Raw genomic sequence first — 14,353 nt, 5'->3', positions numbered from 1 at the left:
TTTGAGAGGGACCCCTTCTGGAATATTTAAGGTGCAAGAGATGGTTCCTCATTTTTTTCTGAAAACTTCTGCAGAGTTGTTCAGCATATTTGGAATTGTATGTAGTGGTCAGAAGGTTATAGATGATTGTCCTTTGGGGATGATACCCCAATAAAGGGCCAAATAACAACTGTATGTGTGAAACTAGACAATCACTACTATGTCCTTGAATGAACTTACGCGGAAAATTGATAAAAGATGAAAACACCGTATCATTTATGGGTGAATGCTTTTCACAACGCAGTCACTCCATATATGACCTCTCAGTCCTCATCCTCAAAGGAAATTTGCACAACACTTTCAAAAGCCAAGCATGGGAGCTTAAATTCATAACTTTGCTAGAAACTACTTTAGTTCAAACCAGCAAGTGACCCATGCTGAAAAGAAAGGCAGAGACCATGGGGATTTTTTGCCTATCTGACCTGGGGAAAATTCCTTTTTGACTCCAAATATGGTGATCAGTTAGACTCTGAACATGTGGGCAAGCCCCACCAACCAGACGCCTGGAAAGAATTCTCTGTAGTAACTCAGAGCTGTGCGAGCAGCAAGAGAATTTGCTGTCTGCCGTAATCTCTGATTGGAACCAATTCTTCAGGTAGAATTGCTCCTTGGGAACCAGGCATAGGTGCTGGGCTTAGATTCCTTAAAGATTACAGTTTTAGGACTGGGGTAATACAAACAAATTACTCTTAGAATCTACCCAGACTGCTTATTGATGATTTTTCCTCCACTAGAAAGTGATTTGCAAGGCCCTATACATCTACTGCTGTTCAAAAGAGGTGTGAGAAAGGGCCATAAGTTGGAAGTAGGGACATTAAACCTTTTTTTAAAGACATGCATAATGGTGGTCATAATGAACTATATAGCCATTTTTTAAATTGAGCTACTTAGCTAAATGGCAAGCAGTTGCTTCAACTTGTGTACATACTGGCTACATTTTCACACCTCAGTGCCTAAAGTTAGAATCTGTATTAATATTTAATACTCTCAACCCCTATTTTATCATCTTTGAATATCATTCATATAGGTACCTCGATATGAAATAAGGTGCCTAACTTTGGGTGGTTGGGTTTGAAAATATTGGCCTCGGTACATTAAGTGTGTGATAGGTGTTTTACAGGACATATATTAATTTAACATATGGAAAGTTTTTATGCTTCTCAGTATTATTTTGGGCTAAAATCTCATCAGAACTGGATATCTAATAAGATTCCTGATACTTCCTCTGAGCCTGTAATGTGGCAAGAACAAACATTTTTGTAGTGTTTCTGTTCGGAGACCGATTGATGAAGTGCAGAGACATGGCTCATAGACTGGATTTGGTTCAGGTCTTAGGTCTGATCTCCACTTAAAAGTTAAGCTGATGTAGTTATGGAGCTCAGGGGCAGGAACAATTTGTGCTCCTGAGCACTATAGTTAAACTGACCCGGTGTAGACATTTGTCATCCCAACTACCACAACTTGGGGAGGTGGATTATCTATATAGATTGGAAAAAAAACCCTCCTGTTGCTGTGGGAAGCATCTAGGTTGCAGCACTACAGTGATCAGATCAAAGGCTGATATGCAAAGTTGCCTTTGTATTTCAACTTGTTATTTGGTTTATTTTGCTCACAGAGCTTAACGCATTTACAGTAGCAATGGTACAAGCTAGCTCTTGTTGTATGAGAAACGGGTCACCTGTACAATAGTTTTACTGCTTCTTCCTGAATCATGTTAAACATCTGATTGTGGCAATGCCAGACATAGGAATTTTGAAGTGATGTTCTAAGGTTGATACTTCAATACCTAGAATGTTCTTTCAAATTATCACAGAGCTTTTGTCTGAGACCTGGGAACAAACTGAAAGCTTTGGTCGTGCTTCTGGGAACACTGAATTCTTGGGTGTGTTCCCGCTTAACTGAAATTTGTTTGACCTTTAACTCTTCTTTGAACAACTGAGTTAAAGGTCAAACAAGATATACTGATCAAAGGCTGATATTCAAAATGTCCTTTGTACTTCAACTAGTTATTAGGTTTATTTTGCACATATAGCTTAAGGCCACTGTTTTTCATTATTTTTCCTTCGCTATTCAGTACTTGTCACCTTGAAACTGACATCTTTGACATGTTTCCTGGATAGCCATCTAGGAGAAAAAACGGGAGAAGAGCATAAATAGAATAAATGTTAAAGCTCAAGAAACAGAAACAAAAACTAAACAATAGTCAATCATTAATTAGAATGTCAGATTTCAAACTGCAATGTCGATTAATAGGACAAAAAGGTAAACCTTATGTATCTGTGTTAAACCCATCTGAATATTTTATTCAGAATTGTATTCCTGATGAAACCCACGAATGCTCATGCTCCAATACGTCTGTTAGTCTATAAGGTGCCACAGGACTCTTTGCTGCTTTTACAGATCCAGACTAACACGGCTATCCCTCTGATATCTTCTAAAGTGGGTCCCCAATCTTGATTGGAGTCTCTGTGTATGATTATAATACAAATAAAAATTATTATTATTTAAATTAATATACTGAGAACTCAAAATATACTGTAATTAGAGTTGTGGGTATGAAACACCTTTGAATTTGAAATCCAAGGTATTTTAGATTGGACATGCACACAAAGTAGACGCTTTTGAAAATGTAAATCTTGTTTTGTTTTGAGGGAAGAAGGGCAATGGAAAAATCATTGAGCCCTATGCATATGCTTAATAACCATAATTAATATATGCAGATGAAGCTAAATGTTCCCGTGCAAAACAAAACTAAACTCACTAAAATTGATCAATTATTGGCTATATTAGCTGATTTTAAATGTGCTGTATCTTCCTAATTTAGCTAGTAAATGAGCTAAAGGCTGGAGAAATCAGCTAATTAAAAATATTCGCTGCTTCACCTATCAACCTTTCTGAAGGTTTGAATAAATGAAAGTTTATTTTTGATAATTAATTAACATATAATATGTAATAAATTTATAATTATTTTGGGTGCATAAATATATAACTAGATTTAATAGAAAGGAACATACCATTAGAACGTTCAACGTACCTTGGCTGGAGGAAAGATGTATAAATAAGAACTGGGATTAAATGAGTGTTTGAACATCCATAATATTATCTGAGCTTCTGTAAATGGGTATTGACATGAACAAAGGTCATTTAACTTCTAAAATTGTGTGGAATTGTTAATGTCTTCTATCTGATGTGCACCAAATACATAGGCTCTGTGGCCCATATTGGAGCAGCACAAATAAGAAAAACAACAAAATACTTTACATTTTAGGGTGACATGAATATTTGCTGCTAATCATTCCAACCATAAATTTTAGCAACACATTTTAGTGATGAAATTCTAGAATTTTAAAGAAGTGATTTTTGAAGTGAACAGTTTAATTCTTTCAACAGTGATAACAAATTAGACTTTATCTTGACTTTTCTGCACTGCTAAACTCATCTTCAGTATCCAGTACCTACTCTATACCTCACCCTTTGGAGTTCCACATCTTTCACTGTTGCTTCCAATGTATTTCTCATCTAAAAAGAAAGTCTTATACCTCTCTAACTCATGCATCGAGTGCTATAATATCAATTTTCTCAGATCCATGTCAGTTCTTTCAAAAAGTGTTCCTTTTCTACCAGCCAGACCATCTGATATGATCTGTGTTCCTATGTCTGACTGCCAAACTAAAGATGAGGATTCAGGAACTTATAAGAACATAAGAATGGCAGTACCGGGTCAGACCAAAGGTCCATCTAGCCCAGTATCTGTCTACTGACAGTGGCCAATGCCAGGTTCCCCAGAGGGAGTGAACCTAACAGGCAATGATCAAGTGATCTCTCTCCTGCCATCCATCTCCATCCTCTGACGAACAGAGGCTAGGGACACCATTCTTACCCATCCTGGCTAATAGCCATTTATGGACTTAGCCACCATGAATTTATCCAGTTCCCTTTTAAACATTGTTATAGTCCTAGCCTTCAAAACCTCCTCAGGTAAGGAGTTCCACAAGTTGACTGTGCGCTGCGTGAAGAAGAACTTTCTTTTATTTGTTTTAAACCTGCTGCCTATTAATTTCATTTGGTGACCCCTAGTTCTTGTATTATGGGAATAAGTAAATAACTTTTCCTTATCCACTTTCTCAACATCACTCGTGATTTTATATTCCTCTATCATATCCCTCCTTAGTCTCCTCTTTTCCAAGCTGAAGAGTCCTAGCCTCTTTAATCTTTCCTCGTATGGGACCCTCTCCAAACCCCTAATCATTTTAATTGCCCTTTTCTGAACCTTTTATAGTGCTAGAATAACTTTTTTGAGGTGAGGAGACCACATCTGTACACAGTATTCGAGATGTGGGCGTACCATGGATTTATATAAGGGCAATAATATATTCTCAGTCTTATTCTCTATCCCCTTTTTAATGATTCCTAACATCCTGTTTGCTTTTTTGACCGCCTCTGCACACTGCGTGGACATCTTCAGAGAACTGTCCATGATGACTCCAAGATCTTTTTCCTGACTCGTTGTAGCTAAATTAGCCCCCATCATATTGTATGTATAGTTAGGGTTATTTTTTCCAATGTGCATTACTTTACATTTAGCCACATTAAATTTCATTTGCCATTTTGTTGCCCAATCACTTAGTTTTGTGAGATCTTTCTGAAGTTCTTCACAATCTGCTTTGGTCTTAACTATCTTGAGTAGTTTAGTATCATCTGCAAACAACTTGAGGAGAGGGAAGGCACAGAAGGAATGTAGGCCAAGATATGGAGGAGGAGATGGGTTAATTTGGGATTTCCTCCATCCTTCACTCAAGAAATCTTCCTTCCTCCCTGGCACAGAGGCCCCTTGGTCCCTAGCAAAATCTTTGGAAATTAGCCAGTTCTCAACTGAAGAAAAGCCCATTTCTTTATGGTAAATGAAGTATCAAGCAAGAGTACAAGCAAGTCCATTTTTTTTATATCAAAGCAGAGAATAGGTAAATAATTTAATACTGCAAGAGTGCTATTCATCCTGTTTTCTAGGACATCTTTCTATGCAGCTCTTCCTGACAGCATGATTTCTGAAGAAAACTTTACATTAAGATTTTAGGATAGCTGAAGATGAAGAGACTCTCTGATGTTTTTTTTACAAGCTGCTAAATTTATCTGTGGTGTTATTGAAACCTGACTTCACCTTGTCATAGTAATGAAAAATTGGCATTTTAATCTGGCCTTTTCATTTATTGAATCAGTTTATTCATCTAGATCACTCCTAAAAGCAATTCCCTTTTAAAAGAAGAACCTTAAGGTTTTGATCCACAGAAAATGCCATCAGAAAGAACAAAATGTGACACAATTGATGTTAGAAACTTAGTGAGATTTAAAACTGTTTAATATATAGAGCAAGGGTCGGCAACCTTTCAGAAGTGGTGTGCCAAGTCTTCATTTATTCACACTGATTTAAGGTTTCACATGCCAGTAATACATTTTAACATTTTTAGAAGGTCTCTTTCTATAAGTCTATAATACATAACTAAACTATTGTTGTATGTAAAGTAAATAAGGTTTTTAAAATGTTTAAGAAGCTTCATTTAAAATTAAATTAAAATGCAGAGCCCTGGGACTGGTGGCCAGGACCCGAGCAGTGTGAGTGCCACTGAAAATGAGCTTGTGTGCCGCCTTCGACACACGTGCCATAGGTTGCCTACCCCTGATATAGAGTATATTGTCTTGAACTCTCATGTCTGTGGTACTGTCACAGGCTGGATAGCCCTCTAAGGCAATCTAGGGTCAATTTTGCCTGTGACTTAGCAGTTACCTTTCAGTCTTGTCCATGTTCTAGCCACTTGGTGTATGTCTATCCAGCACACTAAACCTGGACTCTGACTCAGGTGTAAGCCTAAGGCCTGCTTTCATCCACACAGAAATCAGTCTGTCTCGGGTCAGGAACGCTTCCGGACTTAGATCCATGGACCCTGCTAGGGCGGGTGGGTAAGAGCCTGAATCCTACTGTGACACAAGTAAAAGCTCAGGCACTTTGCAGGGTGGACGCAGCTGAAGTCTGGGTCACTGAACTCTGGTCTGGAGAGTCCACCAATACAATCCCACAATTTCCTGCAGCTGTGCTTCCTAGCCCTGCCATCTGCCAAAGCTTCCCACTTGCTTCCCAGAAACCAGAAGCCACCTTCTGGTACAAGTGTAGCTGCTCGTCATTTAACCCTTCATTTCCATGCCAACTGTTCAACTGGAAACATAGTTAGCCCTCCTGTGTATTAACTAGGCCAACACTCCTGCATCACGTGCACTGCTAACTGGCCAGAGGAACAAAGCTGATCTGGTTGGCCTCTGGTGTGAGGTGAGCAAGATGTTCAGTTTCAGCAAGAGTGCATACAGTGATGGTGTTGAAAAAGCTATGTCCAAGGGCAGGCAGTATTGGGGATCGAACAGACAGCAGAAGAATGCAGAGAGAGAATCAAGTGGCTGAAGACAGACTACCATAAAGTCAAAGATTCTAACTGCACCTGTGAGACCTCCCCAACTTCCTGACTCTTTTATTAGGAATTCAACTAGGTCATGGGAACTGTAGTGAGCACTGAGCCCAAAGTGTTGTACCCTTATAATGCCCCCTCCACCATCACAGGGACTACTGGAGCAGAGTCAGCTGCTGGATGAAGGGCAAGAAAATGACCCTGGTGCTGTGCATGTCCTGACACCTGTAGACACAAAATGTCTGTGATGAATGTGTCTGTGAGCTTAAACCCCCGCAAAGCACAGGAGGGATGCTATGTCAGTTCAGAAGCAGAACACTATCGCCATCTGAAAGCTGACTACCCCAAACTGCTACAAGTCCGTAGCTAAACAGCTTGGAATTGGCAATTCAACTGTAGGCGTTGTGGCAGAGATTTGTGAGGATCAGGACTGTGATCTACTCAAAGGTGGTGGGCATTCCAACTGTTACTGAATTAATTGCTAGCTTTGAGAGAATGGGCTTTTCAAATTGTGCAAGAGTCATTGATTGGACCTATATGCTTATAGTTTGCCCTCTGCAAGGAGCACATGAGTTCATAAAATCACAGGGGCAGATTTATGGACACTAATGTGGGTTGCACTGACAAGGTGCATGATGCCAAGGTGTTTCAGAGAGCAGGACTTTACCTTCATGGAGAAGTTGGGACATTACTCCAACCAAATGACATTATTCTAAATGGAATCACTGTTCCACTGTTATTCCCCCGCCTTTTTCCCCCTTTTGCCATGGCCTGATTTCAGATAATCTGGCAAAAGAAGTTTCAACTATAGCTAGACAATGCAACTGTCATGACTAGTGCTGGAACTACACATGCAACGGAAATCAGGGATGCTTTGTGCAACCACTTAATGAGTTTTTACAGTCTCATGCCTGAAGGGGAATGCAATGGTATTTGAAGTTGTGTTGTGGGTGTATGGGTGTGGGGCAGCTGTGATCTCTCTTTAAAGCACTTCTGATCAACTCCCATGGCACGGATAGAAAAGTTCTCCTACAACCCACTAGGAACTAAGCCCAAAAGCAATTACAACTGGCAAGGGTGCTAGGCTGAAGCTCTTAACCAAAGAGGCTATGCTGCTGGAGCTACAGCACATCCTTGGTACTTACTCAAAGCATCTGTTTGGGGACAGCCCCGGGGAGCAAACCTCTGCAGAACTGGCATCAGAGCAAGCACCGGCTTTAGGGACTGTGGGCAACTTGAGGAACCCTCTCTAATGCATGTGAATTTTTATGGAGCGTTCTTGTATAACATGCTGTGGGAATATTGTTTTGTTTTGGTATGGAAGAAGTTTGGGTGATGTGTATGGGGGTCCAGCTTGGATGGTGGCCCCAGAATAAGGATGGGTCTCTCTCAGGTCAGGCCTGTGAAAAGGGCAGGTTTTTCTGAAAATGGGTGGGAGAGAAGTATGCCAGTATGTAACTGAAGTAGGTCCAGGTACTCTGTGGCAGACCAGGTGCACCCAGTTGGGCTAATAAAGGGGGTGGGACTGCACCTTGGCTATCCCGAGCCAGGGAGCATTTCAGTGAGGACAAGCTGGAAGGGAAGAAGATTAGCAGTGACAAAGAAATGGTAGAGGGAGAGTGAGTCAGTATTGCAAGAAGCAGGAGTAGCAGGACTGCCAGAGTCCCCTGGGAGGGGAGGCAGGAAGAGCCCGAGATGTAAAGGGTGAGCTGTGGAAATGTTTTGTTTAAGTTGGATAATTAAAATCCTCAAAGAGACTGTGGCTGGAGCAATGAGTCATTTGGCAGCTGGGCAGAAGCCCTGACTTATCACAGGTATTCAGATACACAGGATGGGATTATGGCTATTGAAAATGTTCCATCAACAATTTTTCAATGGAAAATTGTGTTTTTGACAAAATGATTTTTTTCACAAAAGTGTGTGCTTTCTGCATAAAATTTCTGTATCTCATAAAAAAAATCAAAATATTTCAATTCAAAATGGTGCCTCACAGAAGTTGTAGCTTGGATACCTTCACCCCTCTAAGGGTTGGGATTTCTCAATCTGTAGCACATCCAGAGACTCCTAGGGCACACCCCTCTCCCTTCCCTAAGAGCGTGCTTCATGAGAGTCATAGTCTGGCTTGGGCTCCCGAACCATAGAGGAAAATGGGAGCATAAGGCACCTGAACTACAATTTCCATGTGGCATGAATGTAGGCTCATGAACTGAAATATTTTCAGGTTTTGGCTTAAATATTTCTGTTTTCTGGCAAAGTATTTCATTTTGTAATATTTTGTCAAAAATCAAAATTTTCTATGTGAATTGTTGAAGCAAACAAAAAAATATAGTGTGTTATTGAAATGTTCTGTGTGTGACGCGGGGAGACCAAACCTATATTCTGACCAGCACAAATTAGGTTTTAATCATAAGGTCAAATTTTGCCTTATACCCACTGACATCAATAGCCTACATGTGTAACAGAAGTCAGAACTTGAACCCATATTAGTATGGCAATAGATTTGTTTTTAACCTATATCTTCAGAAGCATAGGTGTGAAGATTTAATGTATTCATAATTTGGATTCTTGTTGTGTGTGATGAATCTTTTGTGTTGTAGTTTCTGTTTGCCAGATGTTCAGCTGCCATTTTCCAGTAACACAGGTTTGCAAATGGAGAATTACTCTTTTTTTAATGTTGTCAAAGGGGGAAAATATGCTAATATTATGAAATTAAACATTCTTACCAGCTACATAGTTAATTGGATGAAGATACACAAGTGTGCATGTGAGGTTTTAGGTATGTATATGGGAGGTAGAACTGGTGACAATGTTTGATCCTTGCTACATTAGATTAAGTCATTTGCCTACATTAAGCAAAGCTGTTGTTCTCATAATTGCAATGCAAAACTACTGTGCTATGCATATTGTACACTAAAGGCTATAGTCTCTGTGAAATAATTTTGCTATTTTTCACCTGCTGCAGAGGACAATTATCTTGTTCCTTTGAGGCCATTAAAAAGTGCTGATTTGCAGATACACAGTTATCACTCCATTTAACTTAACCATGGCTCAGTGTTCATTATATTTATTTTTTGCATATAGCTGCAAAAATAAAAGGAGGTAGAAATATAGAAATAGCTCTAAAACCATCCTTTCTCTTTCTGAAGTCTTGTGCCTCATTCATTACACACCTTCTAATGTCTGCAACAAATGAAGCAGGGGTCCTGCAGACAGCAGTCTCCTTCACTACATAACTCTGATTCATCTCCACAACAAGTCTATCCTGTGCAGTGAATAAGATAGGGCTCCTGTGGAAAAAAATAGTATACAATTATGTAATTATAGACTGTATCATAATGCATGTGCACAAAGGGGCTGCATTAAGGTTGCAATGGAACTCAGTTAATTTTGGTATGTTACTGACTGTGGAAGCCGTAGAGCACACCGAGATTGACTACAAGAAAATGCTTTCCTTTGCAAAGAGACAGATGGCCATATGTAGTGCTTAATGTGTAATATAAGAGGTGCTGGGGCTCATGTAATTGGGTGCAGAGGTTAAAGGTTTTTATTGTTTGTTGGTTGGTTTTTGTTTTTTTTTTTACTTTCATTACTGACATGCCAAGCCCAGAGGTTCTGGGACTATGAACTGCCAAACATAGAGGTGCCGGGGTTCAGCCCTGGCAAACCTTGGCACAAGCTAAGCATTGGACATATCTCATAGTGGATTAGAAAAGGAAGTATCCTTTTGAGAATCATCTTGGAGACAGAGGGAGAGAGAAGGAAAGGAGGTAAGGATGTACTGGGGATCAAAACATTTTGGGAAATATTTGGAAGGTGAAGAGAGTCAATGGGGAGACAGGAAAGATCTGGCTGTGAAGGTGAAAGAAAGACCAAGAAAGGAAATCCAGAGTCAGAAAACCTAAAATGGTTGAGAGTTCAAATAATTTTTCCTATACATAATAGGATATACATGTGACAATAGCTGCATATTATCTTCTTTAAACGTTCTATACAATATTGTCATTTATAAAAGAAAGATTCAGGGTCTCCATAATCAATCTTTCCATAGTTCTGCTGGTCCTAATTTTCTGTCTTTTTATTACTGAATTTTATATCAATTATCTCCACTTGATGGATTGGCCCATAGTAGTTAGCAACTCTACCCAGAATTTAAATATAGAGTTGTTTCTTCAGGCCCTATGCATATTATCTTTTCAGTTTAAAAGGCCTGTTGTACATGACAGATCCAGAACATGAAAGATTATTTCTGCATGAAGGATCATTTTATTCAGAGAAGTTGGAGTTTTTAAAAGTTCACTTCTGGCAGTCAATGTCTATTGTAGGAAGGTGATTCATATATTTTTTAACCAAAAATCAAAATGATTAACAGTTTAGAGGAGAACTTGAAAAAGTACCTGACTAAAGGAAAGCTTGAGGTGTTTTGGCTGATCAGAATGACAGTTATTGTGCACTGTATATGCTGCTTGATTTCTCTTCTACCTCCAAATGCAAAGCAATCTGTTGTCTCCTTACTTTTGGCCAGCACATATGCTTTCACATATTTCTCCCTCATTTTGAAAAAGGAATTTAAAGAGTTGGATGGATGTACCATCAAGTCTGTCTTACTTATTCTTTTCCTTTAGTTATATGTATGTAAGCATATGGGGCCTTTTGACAATATTACAATAAACGTTTTTTATCTGGCATGTTGGTGGAATGAGGGGTGCTGATAAATGAAAAATTCCAGTTAACTAAGAAAGAGGAAGTTTGGGTGTGGGAGATGGGGCTTGGGAGGGGGTGTGGGGCACCAGCTCTGGGAGGGAGTTTGGGTGCAGGAGGGGTTTTGGGGTGCCAGATCCAGACGGTGCTTGCCTCAGGTGGCTCCCCGCAAGCGGTGACCTGTACCTGCTGCTCCTAGGTTGAGGTGCGACTAGGTGGCTCTGTGCGCTGCTTCATCCCACAGGTGACACCCACATGGCTCTCATTGACCACAGTTCCCATCCAATGGGAACTGCGGAGCCAGTGCTCAGGGCAGGATGGAGGCAGCACGTGCCTCCACCTAGGAGCAGCAGGGACAGGTCACTGCCTTTGGGGAGCTGCCTAAGGCAAGCGCTACCTGAATACTGCACCCTGAAATCCCTCTTGTACCCCAACCTCCTGCCCTGACCCCGCTTCCTGCACACAAACTCCCTCCCAAATCCTGTGCCCCAGCGCCACACCCCCTCCTGCACTCCGAACCCCTCATGGCCGTTCCTTCATCTAGGAGCAGCAGGGATATGTTGCCGCTTCCAGGGAGACAAGTAGGGAGCCTGCCGACCCCAAGGCAACTGGACTATAAACTGGACTTTCAATGAAGATCAGAAATGCTGGTTTATAGAGCTTTCCGGATGGTAAAGTGCCAGATAACACAGCTTTTACTGTATTGTGACAGAAAGATGATTTTTAAATGTCCAGTTATCAAAACTACTTCAGCCAGAAAAATATTGGAAATTCAGACCTTTCCAATGGTCTAAATTTTGAAATTCTTAGTCAAGTTTTCATACTTACTCAGTCATCTCCTCAGATAAATTCTAAGAAAAAGCCTAAGAACCCCATTGGTTCACTTAAACCTAATCTGAGGTTTTAAAATAAGACTTACATAGTGCAGGGGACTGGGGCTGGTCCCTTGAACAGGGGATATATTCCACCCTTATACTTGTACAAACCTGTTGCAACAATGGGACTTTAGTGAAATTTTTGCTTGAATAAGGACTGAGAAAAGATTTCAAAGTGTGTCCAGATATGAACAGATTTACTAAATTTACAAATATATGATCATCCTCATTTGAGTTGTATATATTATATTATAAACTTGCATATTTTTGTTGAAATTGTTTGAAATGATTCAATGAAACTTACAAAGAGAGCATACAAAAAGAGAACTAAAACCTCAGTGTCTGCCATGTGTTTACAATTATAATTATATATAATGTATATACAAATGTGTACATGTGCATGCGCCCATAGATTGGATCAGAAGAGATAGTTTTTTAAATCTGTATAGCATGGTACCAACCACAAATTCAGTAACTACAAAAGATTCTGAAAGATTATTATAGACAGAGCTGATAGCCCCACTTATTTATAATGTTACTTGAGCATTTTCTTCCTTTCACATTCCCCTATAAAAGTCTCTGAAGGTCAACAAGGAACAAAGGGTGTAGCAGCCACAGCCATTCTAAAACATGGCTAATGGGTTATTTATCACAAATCACAGTGCTAGCATCTAATGAATCACATAGAGTATTGAAGATTTTCCAAAAGCCTATGAATGGGAAAAAACTCATCCAAATTTAAACATGAAAAGGGTTGGATGGTGCAATAGGCACCCTTTGAATTTAGAGGCTAGGGTGACCAGATAGCAAGTGGGAAATTTTATTGCTGTGAGGGTAATGAACCACTGGAACAATTCACCAAAATCGTGGTGGACTCTCCATCGCTGACAATTCTTAAATCTGGATTAGATGTTTTTCTATAAAGTATGCTCTAGGAATTATTTTGGGGAAGTTCTATAGCCTGTGCTATACATTAAGTCAGACTAGATGATCACAATGGTCCCTTCTGGCCTTGGAATCTATGAAGTTTTAACCTGTGGTGTCAAGGCTGAATCCCCACTCTGTCACTTTGAGTACAGAAGGTAGGAGCCTGCAAGGATTTTAAAAAATTAATACTGGCCACTCCAGATTTGGGAGTCTGTAACCTTGGGAGTTTAATACTTTTTTCTGAGCTTGGCTTGGTAAACGCTGCCACCACCCAAATGCAAAACCCTCTTGGACCCAGGAAGGAGCACTTGGGAATTCCTCCCTGTGGGGTACTCTCAAGCCCTTTTGCCCCACCCCCTCCCCGGGGAAAGAGCTGAGAAAGAAAACAAAGGAAATTAGCTGTTGCCACCAGCTAATTAAACAGCATATGCCCAAACCCCTTAGGGACACAAAAATCCAACCCTGTTCTTAAAAAAGGGTAAAATTTATTAAAAACAAAAAGAAAGGAAATGCATTTGGAACTTAGGCTTTTTGCTAGATCCTAAAAGCAACAATTACAAAAATTACACATCAAGAATTGATCTCTTGAGGTTCAGCTTAAAGGTTACAAGCAAAACAAAAGCATCTGGGGTTAGCACAGAGGAGATTCACAAGCCAAAATAAAAAAAATAAACCTAATCACATCTATTTAAACATGCCCTGTCCAATAATTTCTTCTGGGTATGGAAAATGAATTTTTATACCTGATTCAAGCCTTACACAGCATCCCTGCTTATAGCATTGCTGCTCCATCTCTCCTTCTCTGGAGAACACCAGACAAAGGGAAAGTTTCTTTCCCATTTTAAAAAGTTCTAGCCTTCCCATTGGCAATTTTTGTCAGGTGCCCACTCCTTTTCTTTTACCTTTGGGCTTGTTAAAGGTAAAGCAAGCAGAGAACAACTACCAAGAGTGATTTTACAGCTAACTGGCTGGCTGGGTGTCCATCAAAGGGAGCTACTCCACCACTTTATTTATCACATGTTGTAAATACCCAATTTTGTTATTTTAGGCAATACTCTGGTTAGGTTCCTAGGGTGAAATCCTGGCACCTCAGAGCTAGAATTTTATCCCTAAAGTGCTATGTTAGGAAAGTCTCTCTTCTTGTTTCAGGAAAGATGTTCTTGTTATTATACAGGTATTCAGACACAATGGTCAAGATCAGGGGTGGCCAACCTGTGGCTCTGGAGCCATATGCAGCTCTTCAGAAGTTAATATGCAGCTCCTTGTATAGGCACCAACTCCAGGGCTGGAGCTACAGGCACCAACTTTCCAATGTACTGGGGGGTGCTCACTACTCAGTCCCTGGCTCTGCCACAGGCTCGT

At 40.1% G+C, this 14,353-nt stretch overlaps 1 protein-coding gene and 1 long non-coding RNA gene across 3 annotated transcripts in view; one reads left to right on the top strand and one right to left on the bottom strand.

Moving 5' to 3' along the window:
- LOC123366947 (protein eyes shut homolog) overlaps positions 1-14,353 on the top strand; it is a 442,182-nt gene that overhangs the window by 235,961 nt on the left and 191,868 nt on the right. The window lies entirely within an intron of this gene.
- LOC123366950 lies at positions 2,029-9,749 on the bottom strand. The gene is made up of 3 exons (XR_006578233.1): positions 9,662-9,749; positions 2,308-2,505; positions 2,029-2,163 (listed from the first exon to the last, which is right to left on the bottom strand). It is a non-coding gene; the product is annotated as an uncharacterized LOC123366950 (long non-coding RNA).

The sequence above is a fragment of the Mauremys mutica genome, chromosome 3, assembly GCF_020497125.1.
Source record: "Mauremys mutica isolate MM-2020 ecotype Southern chromosome 3, ASM2049712v1, whole genome shotgun sequence".
NCBI classification, from domain to species: Eukaryota; Metazoa; Chordata; order Testudines; family Geoemydidae; genus Mauremys; species Mauremys mutica.
Note: the sequence above shows the minus strand (reverse complement) of the source record. Positions and strands in the feature narration are given on the sequence as shown.